The following is a 24,425-nucleotide window of genomic DNA, read 5'->3' as shown; positions in this document are numbered from 1 at the left end:
AATTAAATTTCATTAAATTAATTTAATGTAAATTTAATTTTACTTTATTTTTACACTGTACCCCTGTACCCCAAAAACCCAAAACTGACCCTGAACCCTAAAAAAACCCTTTACCCAAAAACCCAAAACTTACCCTGAACCCTAAAAATACCCCTTTACCCAAAAACTAAAAACTGACCCTGAACCCTAAAAATACCCCTTTACCCAAAAACCAAAAACTGACCCTGAACCCTAAAAATACCTCTTTACCCAAAAACTAAAAACTGACCCTGAACCCTAAAAATACCACTTTACCCAAAAACTAAAAACTGACCCTGAACCCTAAAAATACCCCTTTACCCAAAACTAAAAACTGACCCTGAACCCTAAAAATACCCCTTTACCCAAAAACCAAAAACTGTAAATATTTCAATTAGTTACCTATTAATACTAATTTATAACTAATTACCAATTATTTATTTGATAATTAAAATTTAATTTACAATTATTTTATATTAAATACAGTTAAATAAATGTTATTATTTCATTAATTATTATTAAATTACTTCCCACTCTATTCCCCTATAAACCCACAACCCGCTACAGGAAATAAATAATTTAATTTAACATAATTAGCAAGTAATCAATTAAATTAAATTAATTACCAATTAATTTTTTATTAATTAACAAATATTTTTTAATTAACAATTAATTAAATATTACTACCAATTATTAAATTTACATATTTAATTAATTATAAATAAATTACTTCCCACCCTATTCCCCTATAAACCCACAACCCGCTACAGGAAATAAATTATTTAAATTTACATAATTAGCAATTAATCAATAAAATTAAATTAATTACCAATTAAATTTTAAATAATTAACAAATATTATTTAATTACCAATTAATTAAATATTACTACCAATAAATAAATTTACTTATTTAATTAATTATAATTAAATTACTTCCCACCCTATTCCCCTATAAACCCACAACCCGCTACAGAATAAAATTACACAATAATTTAAAAAAATCATTAATTAAAAATAATTATAACATAAAATGACACTTTTCACACATATTATAACATGAAAAAACACTATAAATAATTAAATATTATTAAAAAAACGATATTTTTTACTATCTTGATTATATACTTGGATATTTTCCCTTTCTATATTATTTACAGTCGATATTACTTCACTTACCTTAAAAACGATATTTTGGCTGTCTATATTCTGTCCTGTCGATATTTTGTCCAAACGATATTTCAAACTCGATATTCTGTCCAAACGATATTTTGGAGTCGATATTATGTCTGTGCACCCCCTGGGACCACTGCTGCCCTTAAAAAATGAAACTGAAAAGTTTCATTTTTCTTTTTTAAATGCTTCCCGTTTTCCTTTAATGTAAAGGCCTCACTAATGTGGTACATTCTATTTCTCAAAAGGTTGAAAAAGCTGTCCATGTGGTCCAACAGGAGCAGTGCCATGACCTCAGTCCGGGAGACTGGGTAATGTTTAAGAAATATGAATGCAAAACGTGTTTGGAACCTCATTGGAGGGGGCAATTCCAGGTGAACCTAGTCACCAATACCACTGTAAAGTGTGGAGGTCTCCCGACTGGGTGCACGTGAGCCATACTTGCAGAGTCCCAAGTCCCCATAATGATGCAACAGCACCTGACCCTAATGTGCCAGTGGTAACAGTGAGACAGAGGGACCCGGTTAGTCAAGCTGTTGAGGACCAGCAAGCTGCTGAGATAGCACTTTTCTGACCTGATGGGGGTCAGAGAGAGTCAACTGTAGGTAACGAAGGGCCACAGCCAAACAAGTTGACTACAAGAGGTATAGAGCCTAACAAATGGTCTAGAGCAGTAATAAAGCGAGTTGTACCCAGAGACCTTTGCCCCAGAAGAGCTGAGATTATGAGAAGCTCTCTGACCACAGGACGAGCCCCACCAACTGTACATGAACATTCTGAACAATCAGATCAAAGTGATACAGATGATGAGCAAACAGCTGTGAGGAGATCAAAAAGAGTAATGGCACCAATTCAAAGGTACACATCTCCTGAACGGCCTTATTTGTCTGCCAATGAGTGGGAATGAGAGTTTTGCAAGTATTGCACTAACAATACGCATCCACCTGAACCTCCTTGAAGTGAACTTTGCTATTGATTAGAATTTTAATATGGATGTATCAATTAATGGACTGACACAGTTTTTCTTGAATATACTCCTCAGCAAAGACAACATGAAAGTCTTTCTGTAGCCGAGAAGATTTTGAGATTTGCATTCATTTTTAGTGCACAGACTTTGTTGAAATGCTCAAACCACTGCTGCTAATTATCATTTTTCTTTAGTTAGACGGTCTGAATATTAAGAAACCATGCAATCCGACACTGGAGTCTCTTCCCAACTCAAATGTGTATATATACTATGATTCTTTATATTATTGTTTTGATATTAATTGCAATGCTTTTTTTCCGTTGCCTAGGGCATTACTTACCATAGCTTACCGTAAACTTCTGGAATTTCTTGCAGTGTGTTAGCTAGCTTATTTTATGGTACTGGTCATTTGCAATATGAACACTCCAATCAAGACTGGATCTTTTCTGAACTTCCTGTGCTTAAACATTTCCATCTGCATTCTGAAGCTTCAACAGCTGAAACTATAGGTTACATATTTAGACAAACTCAATCCTTGGACATGGCTTAAGCACTTAGAAATAACCTAATATGTAAATTAGTGTGAGCTAAAAATGTTTTTATACATTTAGTATAAAGTTGATGAGAGACTGTATCAAATAATAATAATGCATTCCCTAAATTAATTCCTTGGAGCTTATCACAAGAAGAAAACAAAATCATAGAGTGAGCAGTTTCATTAGTATTAGACTGGAAACACAAAAGGAAACTTGGCATATACAAAAATAAATCCAATACTAAAACTGTTTCTGTAGGACTCAGCAAATCTGAACATACATTTGAAATGTATGAAAACTGGGGAAGATATTATTTTCTGTGGGGTGTATTATATTTGTGGGAAGAGTGCTTGTTACAAGTTGCCGAAAAGATGGTATGGAAGTTGTAATTTGAGAATAGTTTACAAAAAATGTAGAGAATTAGTGGATACAAATGTAAGGATGAAAAGAAGTGAAAGTGCAAGCGAAATAGTAGGTGATATATTTGAAGTTCTAATACCTTGAGTAGGAGTAGCACTAAAGTCTCAGAAAATTAGAAAGCTGTCTGCTATTGTTGATAAACTTGCCACCAGTACAACTGGGGGGTTTTCTGTTGTAAATAAAGAAATTATATCTGCCAATTGTTAAAAGTTCAACATTGTTGCACTTATATACAGACAGGAGTAAAAACTTAGAAGGTTACATTAAAAACATTACTTACTTAAATAATGACTTGAAAGAATCAGAAGCAGAAGGTGCATACGAAACTATAGTTAAGGGACTGTCAAATGTTAGCAACTGGTTGGGAAACTAAGGGAATGAATTAGAGATTTCCATCTTGAGACCTTTAGAGGCAATGCTGATGATATTGTCAGACACATTTTACAGATGCAGAAAGAATAAAAATGTGGGGTGAAAAGAACAAGAGCTGATCTGGAAATGATACACTTATATGAATGTTGAGAAACATTGTGATAGTAGAGTATTTCTAAGGTTAGCTATTTCAATGTAATAATCTCACGTGAAAGCTCTGTGTATTCCGCATTTGAAATGCTTTATTGAATTATATTTGATATGGATTTAATAAAAAATCGGAAATGCCAATTGAAACGCTTTTTCAAAAATTATAATTCTCTAATGCTGACCTTTCCCCTGACTTGATACAATGGTCCAACAAGCAGTTGTTGGCAGGCGAGTGTGTCACACATTGTCAGGAAGTCCAGCATGCAGCGGCAGGAATATGTGTGTGTAATCATGACTTGTTTACAATACAATACTATTACTAGGGGATATGTATGAAATCTAATTTAGATTATTTCTGAATTGTGTAACAAGCAGATAACAAAAGTGCAAGTGCAATAAGTATTTACAAATGTTAACTCATATTCGATACCGTCAATCTATATTGGATTACGAAACACATACAAAGCAAATTGTTTTATTGTTGTTTCAATAAAACAGCAATTTAGATGTGAGGATCTTTATACATTTTCTTACATATCTATGGTACGTTTCTGTATCTTCTAGTCTAGTGCTTACCAACAATAAAATCGTAGCAGGTTAGTGTCGGTACAATACTATTTGAAGTGGGGAGTCAATATATTTGTCATATTTTTCATTTCAATATTACCAAAAATAGGGGAATAAAATCGCAAAAAACTTTTAACCACTAACATTTATTTCTATCTTTCGAACCATCTGTGTTAATTGGTAAATAAGGCGTGTGTTAATAAGGAATAAATATTGAAATAACGACATACTATATTAAAAGTATTAAATGATTTTATTTGCATATTCATGTATTGTTTTAAATTAATTATTTATTGATACATTTAGGTTGATGTTTGACACTTTAATAGCAAATACATATGACTGAGATTCCCAAAAACAACTTGTTATATGGCTTATTTGTAACCATTCTAGTATCTATGCTTAAAGTAAAATGCTTTAAATAATATCAAAAAGTAAATTAAACTTATCACGTTGGAGCGAGTGCCAGGTTGGGGCAGGGCGGAGCTGGGTTTTTAACAGCCTGGGTGAGGGAGGAGGAGTAGTTGCTGCTTCACCTTAAGTGCTCATGACGGTTTGGCCACTGTCTTGGGCCAGTCAAACCAAAATGCACACTTGGCACGTTCTCCACCGGCTGTATTGTACAGCCTGGGAGGAGAGCATGCACAGGCGCATAGTCTATCTGAGCACAGACCACAGCACTCAGACCATTCACAACGCTGATGTAAGGGAGCGCTGTGATTGGTGAGCAGAGTCTGGGAACCTGGGTGCTCACTGTTCCTGCGTCAGAGGAGAGGAGGGGGATGGCGATAGGCAACGACATGGTAAGTCTTTTGTTTTCTAAACAGCCACTGTTCCCTACCAGCCGCCACTGGTCACTATGGTAAAGACCGAACACTAATTGCACTGTTGCAAAAAAGTACAAAAATTATTAAATAGACACAAGTAGGTCAACCAAATTTGTGAAATTGAATAGTAGTGAACCATACGTCAGGGTGACAAAGGTCACGTCCAAGTCATGCCTTGACATACGTTTTTGGGAAACTGAGTGAAATGATTGGCAATTGAAAGAAACGTGTCTGTGACAGCCCCTTTCCCTATTACTATTTTTCTAACTCAAACTCACTGACCTATCACTTACGTTCCTAGTGTTAATCAGCAAACTGGACACATTTTGTGAGTTTTGGAATCGTAGTAATTTGCATTTGTATCAGTTGATTTAAGGTTGAAAAGTGACCGATTTCGAGTAAAAATATCATTGCATTTTTCTCAAAAACTATTGAAGGTTCAGTATAGGTTCCTGAAAAGAAATAAAGTACTCGTCTAGTATGGTTTTTGGGAATGTCAGTCATTTTATTCCAGACAGATTCTAATGCTGAGCAAAGAGCAAGACTAAGTTTATTAGTTTCAATAGAATTTTAGTTTGTTAGTCTTACACAAACACCTATGTATACTATCCGTGATGTTGTTGGTGCTATTCACTATTGCAAAAAAATGTTGTTCTGGCGAGAGAAATTTCACTTTTTTCTATGATATATTTTTTTTACAGATACTATCATGGCTGAATTGAAGAAAAAATGTAGACAATATATTATTGAATATTTGAGCTATGGCTTCATCAGTCGCCTACAAACAAAACATTACCAATGTGCCTGATTTGTCAAGACGTTTTATCAAATGAAACTATGAAGGCTTCAAGGCTACAAGAACATTTGACAAAAGTTCATGTTGATAACATGATAAGGATTCATCATATTTTCAAGAAACATTTTTGAAGCAACCAACATTGGCAAACACTTTCAACAGTATCCACACAAGATGACAATGGATTGCATGCTTCTCTTCTTACAACATTTAATTCTTGATTGCTAATTCAGGAAAACTGCATACTAGTGGTGAAGAATTAATTCTACCAGCTATAAGTGAGTTAATGTGCACTATGCTACACAAGCCGACATCTGATATTATCAGGAAAATACCTTTGAGCAATAATACAATGTAAAGAAGAATTGATTAAATGGCTCAAGATGATGAAGACTCATTAAGTGAGTGTTTAAAAAACATCCCGTTCTCTATACAGCTTGATGAGTCAACTTTGCCATGAAATGAAGCCTTACTTTTAGCATGCATTCGATTCATAAAAGAAGAAAACATTTGCCAAGAATTATATTTGCTAAAAATGTGCAAAGTGATACTAAAGAAGAATCGATATGTCATGCATTGGAAGAGTTTTTTTTAAAGAAAAAGAAATCCCCCTGAGTAATATCTTGTCAGTTCCTGCTGATGGTGCTCCAGTAATGATAGGGACCTTCTTGCATATGTAAAAAAAGCAGTGCCAAACGTACTTGTTGTACACTGTGAAATTAATCACCAACATTTAGTTGCCAAAAATATGAGTGAACGCCTACCTAGGTCATTATAATTTTGTCATTAAAGCAATAAATAAAATCAGAAGAAATTCAATGAATGACAAATTGTTGAAACCACTTTGCATTGAAAACGATGAAGAATTTAATTGCTTGCTGCTTCATACAAAGGATTGCTGGCTATCAAAAGGGGCCTGTTTGGATTTGTTTTATAAACTCTTTGACTTAGTGCTACAGTTCCTAGAAAACAAAGATAATGCTTTAATAGCCAACTTGATTGATTCCAAAAAAAGACAAATTTGATGAAACCATTGGGACTTTAATCACCAATTAGAAGATATTCTTAAAATGAGCATACCTGATTTGGTTTTGGACCCTTTTTCAAGTACAAGCACAGAAGAGTCTCTAAAATTACAAGAAGAATTGATAGAAGTAACAACAAATGAGGAATTTAAATTTAAATTCAAAGATGGCTACCAGCAGTTCTGACTGCAAAAGCAGATGTCTGCACTTAATCCTGGATTACAGGTGTTAGTAATGGGGGCCTCTAGTTGGCAGAGATAGGTACCTTTGTCCAAATAGGGGCCCTTGTTTCTAGTCAGGGTAAGGGGGATACACTCCTGAAATAACCCCTGCTCACCCCCTTGGTAGCTTGGCACGAGCAGACAGGCTTATCTCAGAGGCAATGTGTAGATCATTTGTGAACACATACCGTAATACAGTGAAAACACTACAAATGGATACCACACCAGTTTAGAAAAATAAATAATCTTTATCTAAACCAAAACAAGACCAAAGAACAAAAATCTACAGTACAGGTATCAAGATATCCTCACAAATAGGTTATTCACAAAATTAAAGCTGGTAGCAACAAATAACTCCACTTGGAGTTATAACGACGTTGAGACCGGGGGAAATCCCAAAGTACGGCGCCAACCGCGAGGTGTGGGGCGCCGGGCCCGGAGTCAAGAAGACCCACAAAGAACAGTACCTTGGAATTGATGAAAACAAAGACAGTTCACAGCATCAGGGAGGTGCGGCTTCATAGGTCTGCGCGGCATCGGTTCCTTAAAACCCTAGGGGAGGTGCCACCTCTGTTCCTTACTGCAGGAAAGGCGAGACGACGGTTCCTTACTGCGTCAGGGAGGTGACGTCACGATGGCACCGAAACCACTGTTCCTTACGATGGAGCGATGCGGATGGATTTGAGAATCACCCACGTCGAGGATCGGCTCTGCGATGATGAAGTCGGCTTCAGAGTCGATGCGGCATGGCAGCAGGTGTCGGGCCTATGTCGCAAGTCAGAGCAGCACTAATGGTTTTGGTGTAGGTTGCAGCATCGCTCGCCGGCTTCGGTGCTGCAATTTCCTTCTGTAGCAGCAGAAACAGCAGTTCCAGATGCAGGGAGACAAAAGGGGTGATGTCTTTGTATTCCTGAGACTTCAGAACAGGAGGCAAGCTCAGTTGCACGACCTTGGAGATCTTTTCTTCAAGCAGGTGACAAAACAAACTGAAAAGTCCGTTTTCTCCTTTCCTTGGCAGCCAGCAGCCACTGCAGGCCAAACCCAGACAGCAAACAGCACAGGGGCAGTATTCCACTACAGCTTCTCTGGCTCTTCTCCTTGGCAAAGGTTTCCTCTTGATTTCCCAGAAGTGATCTAAAGTTCTGGGGTCTGGGTCCCACTTTTTATACAGACAAATTATTTGTTCTCTGAAGGCAGAGAGTGTCTGTACCCAGCCAAAACCAGTTCTGTCCTCACTGGTGCAGCTTCCCGGCAGGAGGTGGAGACAGCATTGTTGAAGGCAGACCAGGCCCAGGCAGGTGAAAGGAAATCTGTAGTAATTCACTCCAAGGCGGTTTCTTTGAAGGGTGAATTTATTGATAGAGAGACTACACAGCTGAAGGTTGTCACCTGCCAAGAACAGCCTGGCAGCAGGAGAAACAGTTACAGAGTAAGACCTTTGAATGGTAACATTCTCAGCATGCACCAGACACTGTGACTTCACGGCATCAGCAGAGCAGCATCATTTATTTATTTTATTTGTTTATTTTTAAAGTTTTATATAGCACTGGCTAGACCCGGAGGTATCAGAGCGCTTTACATGAGCAGCAGATCATAGTTACAGGTTACATCGTTACAAAGGTTACACAGTTATTAGAGCATGGCAACATAGTTACTTGTAAGGTCACGATAAACAAAAAGCACAAATACAAAAGGGGAAAAGCAAGCAATGGGAAAGATTCAGGGGAGGAGGGAAGGAGCTGGGGAAGTAGATAGGTAATGAAGGCGGGAAAGAGGAGGGGAGGGTGAGAGACATCGCATGGAAAGAGGAGGGGGAGGATAGAATACAACATACCTCCCCTTCTCCATCAGAATAAACAGAATCAATAAACAACTACAAAAACAAAAGTAAGATATGCACAATGCACAAAACACAAAGTTAATTGTGAGGTGTAAAGATCATTCACAAAAACTTATGTGTAGCGATGATTCTGGAACTACTCCTGCGTTCAAGAGGAACAGGAGGAACACTGTCTTCTTGAACACTCAACATGGGACTAGATCATGTTTTGACAACTTTAGACAGGCTCCACCAATGACCTCCTTCCACTTGAACAGCCTTGTTACGACTCTTGATAACCTTGATAGGTTCACCATATTTACACTTCCCTTTCTTGGTATGCACAGGAATCTTAATGCAAACAAAATCACCTGCACTAAGGAAAAAACCTTGGTCCCCTTTTTTTTGTCAAACCATACTTTTTGTTTAGTTTGCACAGATTTAGAATTAACTTTGACAATTTCCATTAGGAAGTCAACATTCAACTCAGGTTCCAACCATCTGCTCGTCCCTGTAGGCCTGAAACGTGTACTGGCCCTCCTTTCCCTTAGAAGCTCAAAAGAGGAAATGTTAGTAGATGAGTAGGGAGTGGTCCTATAAAACCAAAGCCTACTCTTTAATGATTTTACAACATCATGGTGGCCACACACAGAGCACCTGACACACTCACCCACCACCCGATTCATCCTTTCTACAAGGCCGTTGGTCTGTGGGTATTAGAGGGAGCACTTTAAATGTTTCACACAACCTGAGGTTAAAAAAGATTCAAATTCTTCACTCAGAAATTGAGTTCCATTATCCAAAACCAGAAACCCTTCTCTCAAAAAGAACTCCTTAAAAATGTTGATGACACTGGTGGAACTGGCTGCTCTGACCAACTTAATCTCAGGCCATTTCGATGCATAATCCATCAAAACTAAAATGTACTACCTCCCATCCTCGTCGCCAGAAATTTGTAATAATTCACTCCAAGGTGGTTTCTTTGAAGGGTAAATTTATTGATAGAGAAACTACACAGCTGAAGATCATCACCTGCCAAAGAACAGCCTGGCAGCAACAGGAGTAGCAGTTACAGAGTAAGACCGTTGAATGATAACTTTCTCAGCATGCACTAGACACTGTGATATCACGGCATCAGCAAAGCAGCCTCATAGAATAAAACAAAATCTCCTCCCCCTACTCTAAATTCAACCCAGGTCCATTCAGCCCAGCCCTGGCTCATCAGACTTCTGGAGCCACAGCCCTCTCCAACCCCCTGTTATCCAAAAGTCAGACATGCAATACACAAACCTAGCAGAGGCACACTGGAAGGTTAGGCAAGAAAATACCCACTTTCTAAAAGTGGTATTTTCAAACACAGACTGCAAAAATCACCCTCACTAAAAGATGCACTTTAATATTCTGAGTTCAGGCATACTAAACTTTTCTTTTCTATCTTGTTCCCAGTGTCAGTTATGCTTATAAGATGTTATAAACAAACTACCTATTCTGGCCTATGGGAACAGATAGCCTTGCAGTAGTGAAAAACGAAATTGGCAGTAATTCACTATCAGGACATGCTACACACATCAGAGCATGTCCTACCGTACACACACAATGTAGCCTGCCTACAGGGGTACCTTGGGCCTACCTTAGAGGTGACTAACATGTAGTAAAGGGAAGGTTTGGGGACTGGCAAGGGGGTGCACTTGCCAAGTCGACATGGCAGTCCCAGACTGCACATAGGCTCTGCAATGGTAGGCCTGAGCCAAATTTTACAAGCTGCTTCTGTGGGTGGCACAACCAGTGCTGCAGGCCCACCAGCAGCATTTGATTTACCGGCCCTGGGCGCACATGGTGCACTGTACTAGAGTCTGACAAGAAAATCAAATAACCAATTACGGAATCACTAATCAATACCAACAATTTACAAAAGGGAGCACTTGCACTTTGACGCTGAACAGCAGTGGCAAAGTGCACAAAACATCTAGACCAGCAAAAACAAAGGAGGCAACAGCAAAAAATGGAAGTGAAACTCACACCAATGGTGTCAAGTCTAACAATGGGCTATACTAAAAAAGTTTTAAATTGCATTTCCTTCAACATATTTAGTGGAGCATAGTTTCAGTGTGGTCACTAACGAAAAAAACACGATTTCAAATAGCCAATCAAGGTGATTTAAGAATGCTGCTCTGCATTTCTTTTTCACCAATATTAGGCCTTTGGACTTTCAAATCTTTCGTTTCTCATGACCAGCATGGTACTATTGTGAGTGTTCTAGGTGACATTATGTGAGTCAAGGATCACTTGTCCTGCTCAACCTTAGGTATGCAGGATGGGGGGGATGTCCCAATAAAAAGACCCTCAGGCACGTGATGGGTATGGTGATGTCTTAAGCGGTATATCTTGATTCTCCACTTATGATTCACGTGTGTGCATAATCATTAGCTCTATTAGGTTATGCAGCCTCCACCAGGAGGTTATTACCCAAGGTTGGTGCAGTAGTGAGCCAGAAATAGAGAATGTTTAAAAAAAAAAAAAAAACAAGAAGTCAAAAAATGTTATTATGTCTGGTTTCGGGTCTGGTGAACTCTATAATAGTGCATCTTATTAACTGGGTAATGAGTTGTAGTTGCACTCAGAGTATCAAGAATTAGAACTAGTAAGAGAAGGTTAAAAATTGGTCGACATGTTTCTGCCTCAGTAGCCTGTGTTCTAGGACTTACGGGCATTCATCAGGACCGTTAGTGAAATAACGTGCAAAGATATATTAAATAAAGTGTTCAAAAGTGAAAGAAAAAGGTTATTGACCTGTTCCTATGTCTTGGAGGTCTTATGGTACCTGTAATGAGTAAACACAAGGTTTTCAACACACACACGGGGTGGGGAATGGGGGGAGACACACACCTCTAGCAGAAATCTGCTACACATTTCTATCCATTGATAGATATTGAACAACTAAAAAATGGCAATACTTTAGTAGACCGTTCTCAATCATGGCAATGTCAACTCTCTCTTATCCTTTCTTTACTCGTGCAACGAACTATAGCAAGCTTACTGCTGGAGGGACATGCATATATTGGTATAATATCGTGGGTTCGTGTTAAATTTAATTATTTAAATTTCTTGTGCTACTTAGGCAGTGATGGTGCCTATTATTCATTTTTAGGCACTCTTGGTGTTATGTAACCGAGGTTGACTCGACGTATTGTGCCCATTACTCTATTTCCGTCGTGACGTACAAGTCATTCTTATCGCTTGGTGAAATAAGATGTTCGTGTGCAGTGAGTGATAGTGGCAGTGACACACACGAAGACCGAATAGTTACGGGTGCCTCTGAAAATTACCTCGCGCATTAATTGCAGTAATACCTCAGAATACAAAACACAAGCAAATGACCTTTGCAAAAAAATAGAGGCCCGAGATTACCCGAAGAAGATCATTAACAATTGCAAAAAACGTGCGAGAAATCAAAATAGAGATGCACTCCTTGAGTATACATCAAGAACATCTCCCGAAGAAATACTCACATGTGTCACCACGTACAGCTCGATGACAAATAATTTAAAAAAGATTGTCAATAAGAACTGGCGTATACTCACATCAGGCAACCTCACCTGGCCAAAGCCAAGATTTGCCAACAAGAGGACCAGGAACTTAAAGGACATCCTGGTCCACACAAGGCCAGCCCCGAGGGAACCTAGAGAGCATACAAATCTTTGGGGAAATCCACAAGTGACAGGTCACTATCCATGTGGCTCATGCTCTGTCTGTAGCCTCACTAAACCGACAAAAGAACTACAACTCCTACCGAACTTCAAATGGACTTTGAACAGTCACACAAACTGCAACACCACCCACGTAGTTTATATGATTACGTGTCCATGCAAAATGAATTACATCGGGATGACATGTAGAAGAGCAAAACAAAGACTATGCGAACACAGGAGTAATGTAAAATGCAGGAAGAGTACCACTAAGATGGCCACTCACTACCTAAAGAAGGGCCACACTGTACTTGATTTACAATGGGTCATCCTAGAAACGTTACCCAACAAAGACCACAATGCTGAAAAAATCCTCTTTGAAAAGGAACAAAGATGGGTACACAGACTCAGAACGGACACCGAAGGGCTGAATGATAATATACCCTGGCTAACTCTGGCAAGAAAATAAGCATCCAGGTGTTTTCATTTGACCCGTCAGGTTATATCCAGTCAACAAACTATAGATATGAGACTCATTACTGGCACCACCTCAGACCCAACATTGTGGTATAGAGAGACTAATCACAGGGGCCTTCATCAATAGTAATTAAGGTCCTCTTAAGCAACATCCTTCATGTGAAGACCAACCACAGTGGCTCCTATATGTATCTCCAGTGCGGTGTAGACTAGAATCTAAACCCTAGAGAGATAAAATAGTTTGGACCCAGTATATAAGAAGAACCATCCTTATCACTGCATGAGATATGCCTCCAGAGAGATGCAGCACAAGAAATTTAAATAATTAAATTTAACACGAACCCACGATATTATACCAATATATGCATGTCCCTCCAGCAGTAAGCATGCTATAGTTCGTTGCACGAGTAAAGAAAGGATAAGAGAGAGTTGACATTGCCATGATTGAGAACGGTCTACTAAAGTATTGCCATTTTTTAGTTGTTCAATATCTATCAATGGATAGAAATGTGTAGCAGATTTCTGCTAGAGGTGTGTGTCTCCCCCCATTCCCCACCCCGTGTGTGTGTTGAAAACCTTGTGTTTACTCATTACAGGTACCATAAGACCTCCAAGACATAGGAACAGGTCAATAACCTTTTTCTTTCACTTTTGAACACTTTATTTAATATATCTTTGCACGTTATTTCACTAACGGTCCTGATGAATGCCCGTAAGTCCTAGAACACAGGCTACTGAGGCAGAAACATGTCGACCAATTTTTAACCTTCTCTTACTAGTTCTAATTCTTGATACTCTGAGTGCAACTACAACTCATTACCCAGTTAATAAGATGCACTATTATAGAGTTCACCAGACCCGAAACCAGACATAATAAAAAAATTTGACTTCTTGGTTTTTGGTTTTATTAAAACATTCTCTATTTCTGGCTCACTACTGCACCAACCTTGGGTAATAACCTCCTGGTGGAGGCTGCATAACCTAATAGACCTAATGATTATGCACACACGTGAATCATAAGCGGAGAATCAAGATATACCGCTTAAGACACCACCATACCCATCACGTGCCTGAGGGTCTTTTTATTGGGACATCCCCCCCATCCTGCATACCTAAGGTTGAGCAGGACAAGTGATCCTTTCTCCTGTGATTAGAACATATCTATTTGGAAAGTGAATGGATCAATATTCCATCTCCCCTACTTTTGATTAGAAGATTATGTGAGTCAAGGCATGAGGCAGTCTTTTGATGTTGGTGTGATGCTACATCACTGTAGGACTCTGTAACACTATAAACTGATATTTTTAATAACCATATGATAAAGCCTTGCCTACATGTTTAGTGCCTTAATGCAAGCTGTGAAATTCTTAACCAAAATTTTCAAAAGATGGCTATGGCTATGAATTTTGGATCTTTAACACAATAACCCAGTTAACCCAATTAATCTAATTCCTGTCTGAGTCTATTATTGAGTCTTGATTGTTCTTTCATTTAAACTGTGCTATTATCTGATGTTTTAAATGCAATGTAGGGAGAATCAGCTAGCTCTATCAGAACATCAAGTATTACTTCTTTTGTTCTGTGTTGTTGTTGCAGAACTTTTGGTCTGCATATTTCTAGCACTAGTTTACTTCTTCAGGAGGTTGGGTCTTCCTGTTGCTCTCCTTTATTTCTACAGCATGGTTTTAAGAGTGGTCTACCAAATCCGATGTCAAATGTGTGAGTTATCTGTCAATTAATGGTCCTCATTGGACAAGTAATGTGGTGTTTTGGCCACCCTATCTTCCACCCCTCATATCAGCGAAGAAAGATTCATCAGAGGATCATTGACTCTGTGGTAAATGGAAATATGTTCAGATTGTCTAATCGTAAAGGGCCCAGTACAGTTAGAGTAGTAAGGAGAGCTAGAGTATACAAAACTTATGACCATGCTTGCACTGCAACCACACTGATGATCGGATCAGACTTAGCTGATGTCGGTGCCTGAATTGAGGATGAATTATCAGCGGCTGAGGGGATGACAATATTTGTTATTAAAGCTTTGGGTGAAACGTGCTGGCAGCAGAGGTGGGAGCAAGCAGACCTTCCAGCAATTGGGGATTTTGCAAAATCAGCTAACAAGCATGATGACCACAAAAAAGGTCTCCAGAAGGCAGGAAAAAAAATGTGTGTCATCTTATTGGCTGTACATGCACACTTCACTACATGACAGCATACAGCCCTGATAGCTGCCTCCTTCTTCCTGTCGCATTAGGGAAGTCATTGTACAACAGTGTCAATGACAGTGTCAGTGGGCCTGATCAGTGCATGCATTTTTTAGTGTGTGGGTTCAGAGCTACACGTGCCTCAAAAAAAAAGGGGAAAACAATGCTGAAAACAGAAAGACTAGAAAACTAAAGTAGAGCTTCACTGGCAAATCTGACGGATTTCGAAAAATTTTCTTTTTTCTGTTTTTCTCTGTCTCGAGGCTGTACTTTGGAAGTGAAAAATGTCTGAAAAGGAGGAAATTTTCAGCAATGTGCTTTTCTTTTTTTGGGATCCATTTCAAAGGGGAAGGAATAAAGGAACGAGAGGAAAAAGACGGTAAGAGACGTTTCTTAAAGTCACGATTTTCAGCAGCGGACAAGGAGAGAGCTAGGGACAGAATGAGGGAACAGAGAAAGACGTTTCTTGTAGTCACGGTTTTGAGCAGATGAGGAGTAGCCAGATCAGCTGCGGTCGGCAGTAGGAGTTCCTGTAGGGCGGTGACGTGGGGAGTGGGAGGGGCAGGGTGGGGGGTAGTGATGTATAGATTACGGAGTTTAACAGGTAAGTAAACATATAAATAAATAAAACGAATTTTGTTCCGTGCACTGCATCGCATTTGGTGATGCAGTGCATGCAAAGAAATTCGTTTTATTTATTTATATGTTTACTTACCTGTTACACTCCATAATCCATACATTACTACCCCCCACCCTGCCCCTCCCCACGTCACCTCCCTGCAGGAACTCCTACTGCCGACCGCGGCTGAGCCAGATAGAGACACAATGAGGGGACAGAGAGAGCTAGATGTTTCTTGAAGTCACCATTTTTAGCAGGTGAGGAGGAGCGAGATAGAGACAGAATTAGGGGACAGAGAATGACAGAGAGCTACGTTTCTTTAAGTCACATTTTTCAGCAGGTGAGGAGGAGTGAGATAGAGACAGAATGAGAGGACAGAGAGAGAGAGAGAGCTTCCAGTGTCCTCAGTGCCAAAAGCAAAACATGAGTACAAATGTGCCGGAAATCTTTAAAAAAAATATTTTTGGGAAGAGCTTTGCTCTCAAACTGTACATGGACTCCTAACTACAGAATCAACCACTCATATTTACATGCATGAAAGAGCCTGCCAAAGAACCACTGCATTCATCATCCTCGAAAGAAGAGCTGGTATCTTTCTTTGCTTTCATCGGTAAGTAGGTGTTTACAATATTATAACTGGCCTACTTAAAATGATTGAACATACAAATGTAATGCCCTAGGAGCAAAAATATAAAAAATCACATTGCAACAAAGGCCTGGCCTATGCAGGGGATATTCAATTTATATATCAGGACCCTCTGCTACTAATGTCAGTTCCAAGTGCAGGGGAAATATAATTATACATTGAAATCCCTAGGCATTTACAATTCTTTTTGGCAACCTTAATGATAATTACAGAATATTATTCAGAAAATGCTAAGTGTACAACAAGACATGACTCATAAAAATGTTTTTATTAATACAAAGTATTTAAAAATGTATGATATACGTCTATGCAATTATATGACAATTGAAACCAACATACTTTATACTCCATCTGTCTCTCAAAGGATGAAGACAACATGATCACAGATAACTAATATTATATCAACAAATCATTTGTATCATATAATATTTTAAATACATTGTTTGGAATTATGAAAACAAAGATAAGATCACAACTACATCAAAATGTAATACCACATAATTCACAAAAGTGATGATTTCATTAGAAAAATTGGTATCTGCGCAGAGAGACAAAGGAAATAGGTGGCTTTAATCATAGATGGATCTTCATGGAATCGATTGTACGCGCGTTTTGGTGACCCAAGCGCCTTCATCAGGAAATCCACAAATACAAAGTCCTTTAGGTTTACTCTGTGTTCATAATATTGATCTCCTAGAAAGCAGCTCTTTACTGTTTCGCAGGACTCTGTTGTTTTGCATCGTATATAAGTGTCCCACTAAAGGGCACTTTAAGTTTCAAGACACTCCTCAGACACAGAGGGGCTGTTGGTGGCTGCGTCCAGTGCACACGGGAGTATATAGGTTTGGGGGGCTTCAGGCAAGTCCACTTACGCCACAGCTCCAGGGACTGCCAGCTCCGCTAAGCTGCAGTCCTGCTCTCTCCCTCTCCACCAAAGCTGCATAGCTGGTTGCTGCAGGAGAGGGCGGCCCGTTGCCTCCAGTACAACACCCTGTCAGCTGGCTACTCACTCCACCTTGAACCCCTGGTGGTCCCCTCAGGGGCGGTTCCAGGCTCATGGTGGCCCTGGGCAGGGAGCTTATGTAGGGGGCTTCGTAAGAAGGGGTCCGGATGGGGCGGAGCGCAGAGACCAGTAAAGAGGGGGGCTTCAGTGGGGTTTTTAGAAATTCAGATTACTCCAGCGCACTGCCTAGGGTATACGTTACAGGGTGTTGATTGACATTCAGACATGTAGTGCGTAAAGAGCAGGCGGAAAAACACCCTTAACCGTCTAAAAAGTCAAGGGACTAAACAATGTATATACAAGTGTGCTCTCGCTACTACAACAAGGTATCACAAACAGTACAATGACTGAAAAATATATGAGGAAACAGAAGCAGAATCTTTGGTGTGTTCTTGATACAGCAAGAAGATGATTTATTCTCTCCAGACTCAGGAGATGTAATGCAAAGCCGACACGTGTTTCGTCGTGTACAGTTGAGTCAACACGACTCTTCAGGGCTTGAGGAATGGTACGTCCGTACAGAGAGACGGCAACCGGGAACCACAGGAGGAGGGATTCCAAAACAGAGCGCACCGCCTTTTTGAGAGACGTACTCGTCTCGAGCCAGTCAAGTAACAGACGGATCCCCTCCCGGCTCACCTCCTGACACACCAGGAGTCAGATTGGACAAACACGAAGATTTTTGACTTTCTTGAATACAGATTGCTAAGTAATCAATACCTTCCACGTGACTATCATATAGGGACAGACCGTTTCTATGTAGTCACATTTAGACTCGTGTCTCTCTCCGGCAAGTACCGTCCAGTACACGGATATCAGCCCAGACCTATTACTAAATACCACGAACGTACCATTCCTCAAGCCCTGAAGAGTCGTGTTGACTCAACTGTACACGACGAAACACGTGTCGGCTTTGCATTACATCTCCTGAGTCTGGAGAGAATAAATCATCTTCTTGCTGTATCAAGAACACACCAAAGATTCTGCTTCTGTTTCCTCATATATTTTTCAGTCATTGTACTGTTTGTGATACCTTGTTGTAGTAGCGAGAGCACACTTGTATAAGTAAAGAGGGGGGGGTCAGGATGTTTGGAAGTGGAACAGAGCCGGAGGCCGCAAAATCCCTGCCAGGGGCTGCCACGCAAATATGTATCCATTTTCAGAGGATTATTATATTAAGGATTTATATTGGCGTAGTGGCCCCCGGGGTTTGGTGGCCCTGTGCTGTTGCACAGCTTGCACATGCCTAAGGATGCCCCTGGTCCCCTCCTCGACATTGCCATCCCTGACCACCGTTGCCCTCACTGCTGCTTGGTGGGCATCATACTCTCCAGACTAGGATGCCTGTGAAGTGCAGGTGGCAATGCAAAAGCCATATTACTCATTGAGGACAAACCGTCTACCACCTTTTCATGTCATGTGTAGCACGTTCAGCTGGGTGTGGGTGGTAGGCCAACATCAAGTTGCATTTTCCAACATTAGTCCCATGTCTTTCTTCATGATTATGTGATTAAAAATCCCAGCACACAAACTTAAAGCTACTGAGTGCAGCCATGCGTATTTAGCACCTTTATGCAACCTGCCTTTTGCATGCTGGGGTTTCTAAATCCCACACTGTGAGTGAAAATAAAACTACGAGTCCCACAAAGCACATTGCTGGTGGCTAGAAGAAACACTGTTTTATAAATAAATCTTTTCAATTGTACATTTTAGCAAAGTTACATACAGCGTGAAATACATTTCAGATAGATGTCAGTCCAGTAGCATCAACACTGCTTACGTACCGGAGCACATTTCACAGCACAGATGGTTAGGTGTGTGTGGGTGTGTGCGTGCGTGTGTGTGCAAATGCTGGTAGCCAGGCGCGCAACAACCATTGGGCTGAAAGGGCTTCAGCCCCCCCGTCAGGTTCCGTGGGCCGGGCTGAGGCTGCCAGGCAGTAGTCAAGGTTCATCCAGGATATTACTCGATCCGTCCTGAAGCCCTGGCGGTTACAGCTATCCTCTTGTTTATCCTATTTACCCATTTCTTTCTTTTAGTACACTTCCCTGCATGAATGACCCTTTCATTCCTTAATGGCTGTATCTGCATGACAACAGCGGCGAGACTGGCAAAGTTAAAAGTGTTCAAAGGTGTGAAGTAAAGTTAACCTTCCCCTCCCCGTCCGGGAATGAACAGAGTATCCTGCAAACAAAAAGGAATACACCCACATCACGACAGACTTTTGCAAAGAATGTAGCGGAGAGATGATTGTAAAGTGGGCATATCATTCATGATAAACATAGGGTTGCCACATTTTCAGATGCAAATGGGGAGGAGGCTGGTAAGTGAATAGCAACTAAATCTGCTGTTAGCCTATTTTTTTTTTAAATACAATTATTCACTCACAACTCTTAACTTTTTTGCTCAGGCAATTTATTTTAATTTATAATGTCACCAAACTAAAATGACAGTGGGGTTTAAAATGAACACAGTACAGAGTGTCACATAAAGTATAGTAGTCTTGAGGAGTTCGCAATGCGCACTCAGATATAATAGACAAAATAAAACGTCATCTGGAGCACAGTGAATGTGAAGCTGCAATTATTAGATATAATACACGGGGAATCGAAGTCATAAAGTCAGGTCATCAAAAATGTTTAGAGACAATTATTGAACAGCGAAGAGTAAGACTCTGTTAGCTTTAATAATAATTTAGGAATTGTGTATGTTGCTTGGTAATAATTTTGATGTGATTTATGCAGGGCCACTGAAATTCTGCAGCAGGGGAGAGACAAATCATGCAGCAAGGTTGAGTAAATTATGTGGCATAATGCTGCACATTTTGTGATAGCATTACTATATGAATTTGTAAATTTGACACTTTTTAACTGTCTAAACATTGGTTGCATCTCATTAATACTAGTTTAAAACTCAAATATAGAAATAAGCAACAGAAAGGTGACCAGTCACCATTTTCAAAAGTCCTTCCACTGCGTGGCAACATGTTCCTGCATTTTTAGTAACTTTTGAACATTTAAGCTAAAAACATTTTTTTTTCTGTTAACATTTGGAGATTGTGAGGCAGTTTATGTGGCAAATGCAGCAAATATTCAACTATGCGAGAAAAAAACCACAGCCATACAGTTGCATACCTCCAGTGGCTATGGATATATACCTGTATTAACTGCTTGGACCTCGTATTTCAAACAAGACTAACTATGAGCTTTTGCTGAGTTCCAAGGTTTTTTTTACCAGTTGTTACTTAAAAATATCTGCTATTTAGGTAACAGACTGGCCAGGTGCAATCCGATGGGAAATTACAGCATGGAGGGAAAAATGGATGAAAGTGGGGCAGAACCAGTGAGCGAAAGTAACAGGCTATAGGAAAGAGGGAGGGAGCAGGGGGAAACGCGAGTGTATGAGGGAACTAATCAGTCAGAAAAAGTAATGCTCCGCAAGAAAGAGGAAGGGTAGGCATGCATGGAAGAAGGTAAGAGACAGGGGAGAGCTGACAGTTGAAAATTAGGGCATGGAGGTAAGGGCTGAACTGCAACTGTGGACACTGCTGACATATTTAACCTATATTGCTCACTATAAAGCATACTCATGCAGTTCTGGTATCAAAGATTGACACAAAGCGGCATAATCGGGCAGTGTGCTAGGTGAGATGACCCAGCACTGCCAAAAAGTAGGCAGGCAGGACAATTTTCTTCAGGTTCTGCTCCTTGAAGAGGCCATGCAATGCTCTATAAGTGAGACTGTCAGCATGATGTGCAGCATTTTACACAGGGTGAAGGGTTAACTGTAATCAGTCATGCTGTGAAACAGACCATGCCCATGCTGTGACAAAAGTCTGGCTTCCAGTTGACAGTTTGTGGTAGGCAAGCATGCCTAGGGCAGGTGTTTAGAGCCTCCTATATAAGGCCTTTATTGTTATATATTGAGCAACATCGTGGTGCATTAAACAATATACAAGAGAGGTTTCTGCACAGTTTGCATCCTGAACAATTATTTCAAGGTGCCTTAAAAATAATGATCCTGAAAAAGGAGTCGCAGTGAAGGAAAGCAATTGCCCAGGGTCACACAGTTTGAGCATTATAGACAGACAGGTTCTTTGGGTCAGGGCACCACAAAAGCTCCAGGCTGGCCTGGATGGACTATACACAATTGATGATACACAAGTACTGATTTTCCAGATTACACTCTAATGGTGCAAAAACAGAGGAGAGCATATCTGGAAGTTAAGAAACAACTTCCTGAATTACACCTCAAGTACATGTTTTCATTCCCCAGAGAACCTGAAAGTCTTGTACAATGAGAAATCACACATCTATACTGATACATCAGCAGTATGGAAAATGGCTGAAGCTCTGACAAACTCGGGAAGCCCTATTTATTCGTCATTCCAGAATAGATTGAAATCCAGACCACAACGTAGGAGATAAACACAAAAGGTTGACAGACCATCCGCTACTCTACACAAGCTGAGAGGGCTGCTGCATCAGTGGAGGCACTCTATGAATCGCTGGACTTGATTATCACCTGTGGCTTAGGAGACAGCACATTGGTGATTAGTGGCACCAGAGATGACCCGGAAACTTTCCTGAATATGGGACTCGTGGCTGATGCTCAGTACGTATGCGCAATAATAAGGCCCACTTGCTGCTCTTAGTTAACCTGGGCTGGGGTATATTGCCTGTTAGCATTCACTCATTGAAACCTTAGGTGGCAGCGCTCTGAAATGCAACTTTTTGGGTGGCTGTGAGCAATGCCAATGTGGACTATTGTAGGGAAAGTGGAGGTACATTAGGGAGAGTGCTGACTGAATAATAAGTTTTAAAGCTAATGTTTTGGGTAGTGTGCATCAGCATAGTAATTGGGGCTCAAGTGCTGCTAGAGAGGGAAGCATGCAAGAGAGAGACTGCCATGCATAGTCCTCTGAGGGATACTGTGGTTGACATTAAGAGTAATGATAGATTACTAGCATGTAGGGAAAGGTACAAGATGATCAAACATAGATTGAACCCCATTTGCTTTCAAGGAATTCACAGCCAAACCACTCCGAGAGGGTGATAGATCAGGCTGGTTGTTAGCAAACTTTCTTAATTGCTTCATCTGATTGGATGCGCTGCCATGTGAGATATAGGGTGCATTTACAGAAGATTTAAGGACATCAGGCTCTTCACATTTCATTACAAGATCATAGACTTGCTCTGGAGGCACCCCTGGCGGAAACTATTCAAGCTATAGAAGTGATAACTAATGGCCAGAATCCAGGGTCGGATAGCCTGCCAAACAAATCTTACTCAACATACAAAAGACTGATGGCTCCTCAGCTCTTGGATGTCTATAACCAGACTGAACCTTTACTCATGCTTCCGCAAATGACAGAGATTCTAGTAGTGATTCTACAACTTGGCTGTGATAGTTTTGATAGGACTTTCAAGCAACCACTCTCTATGATGACTATACAGTATAAAATGCTGGGGAAGGTGCTGGTAAATAGATTGTTGCCCTTGCTCTCTGTCTCATGATCAAAATGGCTTCATTTTGGATAGTTAAACTTCCTTGAACTCTAAGAGAGTGGTCTACTCAATGGCAGCCCTCCTAGATGTTTTACAATTACCAGCAGTGGCATCATTGCCCTTTTCAAATTAATACAATGTAAGTTTCTTCATCAAAACTATCTCACCCCAAGGAAGCTCAGAAAGATATGGACCTTAAAGATTAATCTTTCAGACATGAGGGTCTAAAGATAGATTTGATCATCATCTGTCTGTCTGTGGTATATAAATAAATAATACCGGATCTAGGTTTGTCTGGACTTAGCAATAACAGATAGCTCAATAAAATAAGAGTCAAGATTCGAGGTAGTAGGAGTTTGCAGGTTTATTACAGCATAAAGGACAGGAACAGGACAACCTGCACAGGAATAGGATGGCAGCGCTGCCGGGGGCAGAATCGGGATCGGCGTAACATTTAATAACAATACACGATCATATATACTAAAACAGTTGCATTACAATACATACGATAGGCGGAGCAGTGGGTGTGGTCAATAGCAGTCGCGAAAGATAAGGGTGAAAGTAGGTGTAACAGAGGCGTATACATAGACATGTGATGCAAACGTAACAGAATATGTCATGAATGGGGCGGAAACATGGAGGGGGCTACCTAAGGAGCCGGGACCTCTAACCTGGTGGTGCGCGCAAACTTGGCAATGACGTGTTACTAGGAGAAGCTGGGGGCTATGAACTCTGTGCTAGGAGCAGAGACTGAAGTCTGGAGAGTCAGGGCGACATGTACCTAAGCAGTATCTAGTATCTGATGTTTAGAGAACATGTTGATAGAATCCAAAAGTTATCGGGGTAAAGGCGAACAGACTCTAAGACTGGAGCATGCATTATTCTACATGTAGTGCGTGATGAAGAATATTAAATGACCATTAAATGCAGTATTTCTCTAACGTGGAGACGTAAAGGCTAGACAATGACGGAAACTATTGATGCAGTTCAGTAGCTTAGGAATGCAGAGAAGGAGGACTGAACTGATAACTGGAATCATAACATACTCTTGGCAGACTCAGAGGCAGAGCCAGGCTGAGCCAGGCACTGTGAGGCAGGAAGTAAGTGAAGGGTCGAGGATACAGGTGGGGGCTGTATCGCTCCTCAGTGAGGCTTCAGGAGACAGGAGCTAAATCTGGTATCCAGGCCCTTTTGAGGCCTAGAAACGGGAACTTTACAATGAAATAACGTGTACACTGAGAAACGTGGCAACGTAACTTTACATAGGCCTGATATTCGTAGTATTCACGAGAACTGGAAATTGGCATACTAGAGGTGGACACAACTGTAATTGCGTCTTTAATCGAACATGGGGAATACATATGCATATTAATCATGCGCTCATAACATATGATG

Source organism: Lissotriton helveticus, chromosome 10 (assembly GCF_964261635.1).
Source record: "Lissotriton helveticus chromosome 10, aLisHel1.1, whole genome shotgun sequence".
Taxonomy (NCBI): Eukaryota; Metazoa; Chordata; class Amphibia; order Caudata; family Salamandridae; genus Lissotriton; species Lissotriton helveticus.
Note: the sequence above shows the minus strand (reverse complement) of the source record.